Source organism: Cyprinodon variegatus, unplaced genomic scaffold (genome assembly GCF_000732505.1).
Source record: "Cyprinodon variegatus isolate N-32 unplaced genomic scaffold, C_variegatus-1.0 Scaffold762, whole genome shotgun sequence".
NCBI classification, from domain to species: domain Eukaryota; kingdom Metazoa; phylum Chordata; class Actinopteri; order Cyprinodontiformes; family Cyprinodontidae; genus Cyprinodon; species Cyprinodon variegatus.
In genome coordinates, this window is record NW_015151215.1 from 120,344 (window position 1) to 127,743 (window position 7,400).

At 39.4% G+C, this 7,400-nt stretch overlaps 1 protein-coding gene across 2 annotated transcripts in view; it reads left to right on the top strand.

Moving 5' to 3' along the window:
- The window catches only part of tmem108 (transmembrane protein 108), a 72,818-nt gene that overhangs the window by 1,126 nt on the left and 64,292 nt on the right, over positions 1-7,400 (top strand). The gene's annotated exons all lie outside the window — the stretch shown is intronic.

Genomic DNA, 7,400 nt, shown 5'->3' on the forward strand with positions numbered 1-7,400 from the left:
TCAGTTTTCATGCTGCAGTTAGTGCCATGATTGGTTTGGTTTTCCCTCATGGATAAACTTTCTAAAGTCTTTCAGCATGCATGCATTTCAAAACTGCGGAAGAGGATTAGGGCCACTGGAAAAAATAAAAAAAGTTAACTGATTTTTAAATTTTATTTCTGTATAATATAAGAAAAAAAGTAGGAATTCTGAGAAAAAAGTCAGAATTCTGACTTTTTTTCCCCACATTAAACTGAAATAGAATTTAAAAATCAGTTTTCAGTGGCCCTAATCCTCTTCCATATAAAACAGAATGGACAAAACTACAAAAAATCTATCACCAAGCATCCTCTTCTGGGACGGAACCCTCATGCTTGTTTCTTCTTGAAATTGTTGACTCACTTAGAGTCCAGTTTTAAAGTGTCTGCTAACCAAGACTGCTGGCCACCCCTTGCCATTGTGTCAGGAATGTTTGGCCACATGCTGTCCACATAAAGCCCCCCAAGTCCTTTGTTCTGTTTTGAGGGGGGGGGACAATCCTCCAGAGCCCTGTGGGTCATGAGTGGGGGGAGGGAGAAAGGGGGACGTATGTAGCTGACAGCTCCCTTGGAGCGAGCTAACATGCTGGGAGAACATGAATGGGGTATTAGGGAACATATGAGTAAAGCACTTAACACTAATGAGGACATTGATGTGTTTACAACGTTTAGTGACTGGTTGGATTTATCAGGAGGGACTGATATTGACCCATCCCATCTTTGATTGACTGAAACCAAAGAAAGAAACGTACATTGTGTTTAGCATCACTGGTATTAAAAACCAGCCTCTGTGGTAATTTTCTGCTTACCAGACAGTCAGACTCAGATGACAGATAATTAACATTTTCACAAGACTTTTAATGATTTTAGAATGTTGAAATAAGGGCTCTTCAAGTAAATTCTGATTTGAGAAGTCTCCTCCAACTAGGATCGGACTGGGAACGATTTTCGGGCCTGGCATTTTTCCATCTACACCCGCCCACTTATGGAACCCCCCAACCCCAAGTGTCTCAAATACGAACACAATAGGAATACACATTGTGGATTAACCGCTCTATCTTCAAGCATTGGAAAACATCCCAACCTGGCAACAATGCATGTAAGACAGGAAACGTTAGCCTGCAAAACCCCAACATGCACCGCAACATATTTTTGCAGAATATTTAAATATAAATTCGCCAAATATAAGAGGAACATCGTAGTTTGGTTTAAAGAAAGGATTTTAGTTTTATTATAAGTTAGTTCGTTGCAAGGATTTTACAGTTTGAAGAAATAGAAAATTACACCATATGCCAACCGACAAGGAAGGGCTATATATACTGCATGTATTATTGAGGTAATCAACATTCTATTACTTCTTGAGCTCCTTCAGTTATTTACTGTCACAGGTAGTTGCTGTCACAGGAGTAAGTGTTGGGGCCGATATGATGGAAGGAGGGCCGGCCCTTGCACGCTGAAATTAGGACCGGCCCATCGGGCAAATATCTGGTATCAAAGAATACCAGTCCGAGCCTGCCTCCAACTCCAGATCCAACATGGCCACCACTCTTATAGGATAGGACATTATAGAAGGTACCGAGTGCTCATCTTGAAAGATGAACAAAAGAATGTGTCCATGGCAACCGTATATGGCAATATCAGAAAAACTATTTTAAAAAACATCTAGTAAGGAGAGACAGAGTGATTTATAAAGATATGATGTTGACTCTATGGACTAGACCATATCAAATGCCAATAGCTAAGGAACATTTTGTCCATCAATCAGGTTTTATTTATAGAGTGCCTTACCCTCACAAAATGACCAAAGTGCTGTACAGGTCAATTGAATAAATTAAATAAAAGATACAATAAGGAATATAATGTATTCAATAAACGAACTTACATTTAAAATGAGGAAAACAAAAATAAAAGAAGAACATTAAGAGGGAAAAAGGGTTATTGATGCATCGGTGATGAACTACTAAGGTGTCAGTCTGCTGTTTTAGTCAACAAGGGTCAAATAAAAAAACTATTGTAAAGATTCTTTTTCGGTAAAAACTTACAAAATGTCTCCTTAACTGGAATATGAATTACCTTTTTTTTGTGTTGTCGGTTTATATCTTAGGTAAGGCACATCTTACTGGTCTAAAGAAAGGAAACAAGGGCTGTTATTAAAGTCAAAACAAGATTACAGTTGGACACTTTTGCTAGAGAGCTTTCTAGAATGAGCCTGGTGATATAAAAAAAAAAAACAAAAAAACCCAACAAACCACTATTATTGGAGTAAATATGAAATTGCTTACTCTAAAATAAAATGAGATATGGTGAAGGGTTGAATTATATGAAAACTCCAATCCTCTTTTAGGACAAACACAGATAGTCTTTTTCTTGATAACTTCATTCTTATCTCAAGTTGTAAATAAAGTTGACAGCAAACCTATTTTTTTCCAATAAAAACATCTCTCTTTTGTTGTTTTAGCAGGAAATTATGTGATTTATATACCGGACACTCTGGGCATTGGTCACTTAGTACTTGTTAATGTGTTGCTGCAGTATATTAAAGCATAAAATAGAAAAAAAAGGTGTTATACATTAGTTAGGCATTTGCTAGTTAGCCTAGCATAGTGATTCTAGGTAGTAAAAGATCAGAAAATGTTACGTCACCTGCTACCCACAATGCATCCTAACACATTTAGCCATCTTTTAGTGCTCACACGAAAAAAGCTGTGAAAACTTGTGATTATAGTTGTTTGAAAAAATAGTGAAACTGAAGTGGCGTGGTGCTTTTGTAGGGTGAAAATAAAAATAATCAGAGGCCACTGGACTCTTGCTTTTTTTGAGTGAAACCACTACAGTCAAACCACGGTAACTGAAAATCTTAGTTGGTAATTATCAGAATTTCTGTGGCGTCAGTGGCATCCTAGTGGTTAGGGCATAGGGCTTGGAATCCTGAGGTTGTAAGTTCGAAACTCACTCCTACAGACTGCAGCTCTGGCTCTCTGAGCAAGACACTTAAGGGCGGATTATACTTCTGCAACAGCACACATCAAATGTCGCTTGCATCTGGTCGCGAACCAGTTTTGCTGGTATGCTTCTGCAACGTCGGTCTGGAATTTCTAGGGAGGCACAGCAGTTTCCACCAAAGCACAGGAGGGAGCCTATTTGAGAACTTCGGTGGATGGTCACGAGAACGTCTTCGGTGGAGCTGACGGAGTACAAGTGGTTGTACCTCCGAACCCTCTTAATCAACCTTTCGTCATAGTTATCCATTGTTGTTATTACTACTCTGTTTTTTAAAAATGGCGCCGTAAAAGCATACCAAGGACCAACCACAGCTGCTTTTTGTCTGCGCACTTCCGCTTGAGGTCTACGCAGGTTTGCCACCGTCCGACCTATAGTCAGGCTTTTTTTGAGGGGCGCAACGATGGTTGCAGAACCTCTGCACGGGGGGCGTGGTCGCGCACAGAGACAGATTCGAGGGTTGCAGAGGCTATGCATCAGAAGTATAAATTGGGCTTTAACCCCTGATTGCTCCCCAGGCGCTGCACAGTGGTACCCCACTGTTACCTAAAGGGGATGGGTTAAATGCAGAGTTAATTCATCCATAGTGAGATCGATAAAGTAAAATTTTTCACTAATTAATAGAGGTTAAACCTTGTGTCATTCACTTCAACACATTCCCAGTCTGACTGACCTGTTCTGTCAGCTTTGGAAGGATGTTTTATTTTTTTTGGGAGAGCAGTGGCTGAACAATCTCTGCAGCTGCTCTCTTATCACCAGTGTCAGGAAAAAGGTCTGCATTAACAATGGAAAGAAACTCCCGGAAAGTATCGGCTGTCCCATCCAGCAGCGGTGGGCCTGTGTGTTGTGAGCTTATCGTAGGAATTTGCAGGAAAAGGGAAACTCTGGTTTGTGACTCCTGTGCTTGAACGTCTGAACTGATGGGAAAAGAGCTGGCTGTGACTTAGAAAGCAAGATTTATAATTATAAGTCGGCGTCCCTCATGACTGGTGCGGCGTGGTACATGGTGAGGTGGAATGCAGCACCCTGTGGGGCCTCTACAGTACATGGCATGTGCTCAGGTTGGACTTTGTCCTTTCTTTGGCCAAACATCAAAAGGTCTGAATTGAACCCAGGTTACCAGCTTTGTTTTGTTTCCTATGTTTTTAAATACCACACTCTATTAGCTGCTTTCGGTATTTACAGTAAGAGGACTCATAGTTTGGAACTACGGGGGGGGCAAAAGCTACTTAAATCAACAAGGAAGAAAACATTGGGGGGGTTTGTCCCCTTTAAAGCTGCTTATGGTTTTGTTGTGCAGAACCCCTCGACCTTTTCTCTATTTAATGTGTTGACGCTTGTAGTTTTTAAACTGTATGCAGGTTTTGTGAGCAAGGTGGAAAACAGTATGTGGTCTTTGAGCTAAACAAAAGGCCTGGTGGACTCCAGCAAACACACACCTGTCCACATAGAGCATTGGCAACAGGAAGCAAGCATAGAAGAAGCTGGAACTGACCAGAATGGTGTAAAAAAGAGAAGGTTGGCACTGGGAGATAAGACATGCAGGAAACCATCGGAGCATAAGGTGTTTACAAGAGGGGGATTCCTCACATTCCTCAGCTGCAGCCATGCCACTCCGATCTGCACCTCCACCCACTGATGGTCACCTTCTAGCCCCACAGGGAACAAGCAAACCACGAGCAGAGAGGTGGTTTAAATGTGTTATGTAAGCAGAGATGTTATCTAGGGTTGCTATGGAGACTTGTAGAAAACTAGACAGCTGGTTAAGGAACATCTTCTTTGTGTTTTTAACTTAAGTTGATTGCTTATGCAAAAAACGCCTCATATTGGAAGTGTTGCTTAACTCAGTATAATAAAAAGTTCTGAAACTGAGGCAAAAATGTATGATTCTCATTTTGTCAAATACTTTTGCTCTCAGTTCAACAGCTAACCACTAATTAAACAGTCTTCTTCATGTGTTTAGACCGCTGTGAAGCCTTTAGTTGTGTAATGTTTAAGGATGGAGCCTCCTCTGCATTTATTGGCATTAATGGGTAAAGATAAATAAAAATTCTCTGAAATTCATCAATCTTCTATTTGAGTGGAAAAATAAATATTTGTAAACAGAACCAAAACCATAACAGTTTTAAAATTGTCGTTTTACGGGTTATCAATAAAGTGGTTCCAAGAGGCTTATGTATGTACTTTAGCCACTCAAAGAAAGGACTGAAAAGAAGACACAAAGTAATACAGAAACTATAGGATAATAGCTCCCCTACCTAAATGTCCCTGTTTCTACAGTCAGAGCAAAGATTCATTCAGAACACAGTGACATAAGGCTTTATGAGATTCATCTCGCCACCATAAACTCTACTGAATGATAAATATAGGGGGAAAAAGGATTTCTGTTTTAAAAAAGCTACATAAAATACTGAGGGTATATATATATCAGTATTTTGTTTTTAAAAGCTTGCCAGGAAGAAGCCTTCTTTGTCCTTCCATCACAGACAAACGTAGTAGTAGTAGCAGTAGTTAAATTGGAGCAATTTTGAAATACAAAATTTAAGAAGGGGCTTTCATTTTCAAAAAGCTTTGCATTTTCCCTGTTAAGTGTGCGGGTATATAAGCTTTTTTTAAATTTTTTTTCAGTAGTCCTTGGATTCTGTTAGAATACAGGAAATGCCCTAAGACTGTAAAATAAAATCTCTTGGACTGACATGGGTTACCATTGAGTTTTTCAGTAGAATGATTATTAAACACATTTGACTAAACAAATAAAAAATACTAAATCAACTCTGGAAAGATGTAAAAGTGGTGTTTTTGTTGAAAACTCTTGTAAATATAATAAAATATTTATGTAATCAGAGGCTTTTAGAGCATCTCTACCCTGGGTACCAAAAAAAATGCTGCATTTAGTGTTTTGGCTGAATTTGTTTACCCATTCAGAATTCTCTCTCTTCTCCTCTGCGTTGCTTTTTCTTATTCGTAGTTTGTCGTCTTCTGTGTAAACAAATGTAAAATTAAAAGACAAAAAAAAAATATATGCTGCGCAGGTACTTTTGTGAACTTCACACTTTTTCCATGGTGTGATGTGAGGTTGTTTGGAGTGAAATATCTCAACACCTCTGGGATGGATTGCTGTGACATTTGCACAGACGTTCATGTTCCCTTTTAAGATGAACCGACCTTGTTATGCAGCAGACACTTAGACTTTTCATGGCTGGAAAGGCACAGAGAGAAGACGTCCTAAACCACTGAGGTTTGTGTGTCTGAGTGAGTTAAAGGATCCCTGAGGTGTGTGTTTTTTCCTGGTTCTCTTACCTCCAAACACAACACCTTACAGAACTGAGCTTTCAAAACAATTGCCTCCACTATTTGGTTTCTGCTGACAATTTGCAAAAAAAACAACTTAGTCAGGCTTTACTCTCTCTTTTGCATTATAATGTGTCACCCAGCTGTTCCATTTTAAAAACACTTGCTGTTCTGCAGAGATGAAATTATATCTCCTGTAGGAGGAAGTCAGGAGTCTTGACTAATTTCAGTCTTTATCGCTGCAGGGAATTAGAATCTTGCATCAGTTTCCTTCCTACTGCATTCTGTTTGAAGAGAATTTATTTGTGTCGCTAAGATCAGAGGAGCTTTTAATCCAGCTCTCCTATCAGAGCGAGAGAAAGTTTCCTTGGAGACCAAAGAGAAAAATCTGATTTTTTTTTCAAGAGAAGACTAGAAGACTTAGAAGAAAAATCATTTATTTACCATTATGGTTAATCATTTATTTATTTACAAATGTCTGGGTCTAATGTGGTAATGGGGGGAGAAGTGGTTGTAAGGCTGTCATCCTACTTAGTAAACAAAACGTATCAAGCAGGTGTTTGTCTAGTGATGCCTGAGATCCCCTCTGAGGATTATTTAGAGCCTCTAACAGATGTCTGGCTGGGAGTGCGGCTAACCTAGAATCAAACTGCCGCCCTGTTCCCTGGAAAATAGCACAGGTTACCAGGTGGAAATGAGCAACTGAGCCTTATGGTTACTGCTGAAACATTCTTACCCTTACTTTCTGATTGTCTTTTAAACCCTGTATTGCCCAGACGGGTCAGTTCACACTTGACCCTCATCTTAAACAGAGAGATAGAGGTGTTTACAGTGGGTTCTTACTAATTCCAATGAAAAAGTCCAAAAAAGTTTTCCATCTTTTTTCTTTTCCAGGTCTGGATTAACATATAAAAATTAATAGTACTGGAGAAATATTCACAAAACACATAAAGGATTTAGAGCTGTTAAAATACAGAAGAAATCCAATCCTGTACTTTTAACATATCCATCCATCCATCCATCCATCCATCCATCCATCCATCCATCCATCCATCCATCCATCCATCCATCCATCCATCCATCCATCCATCC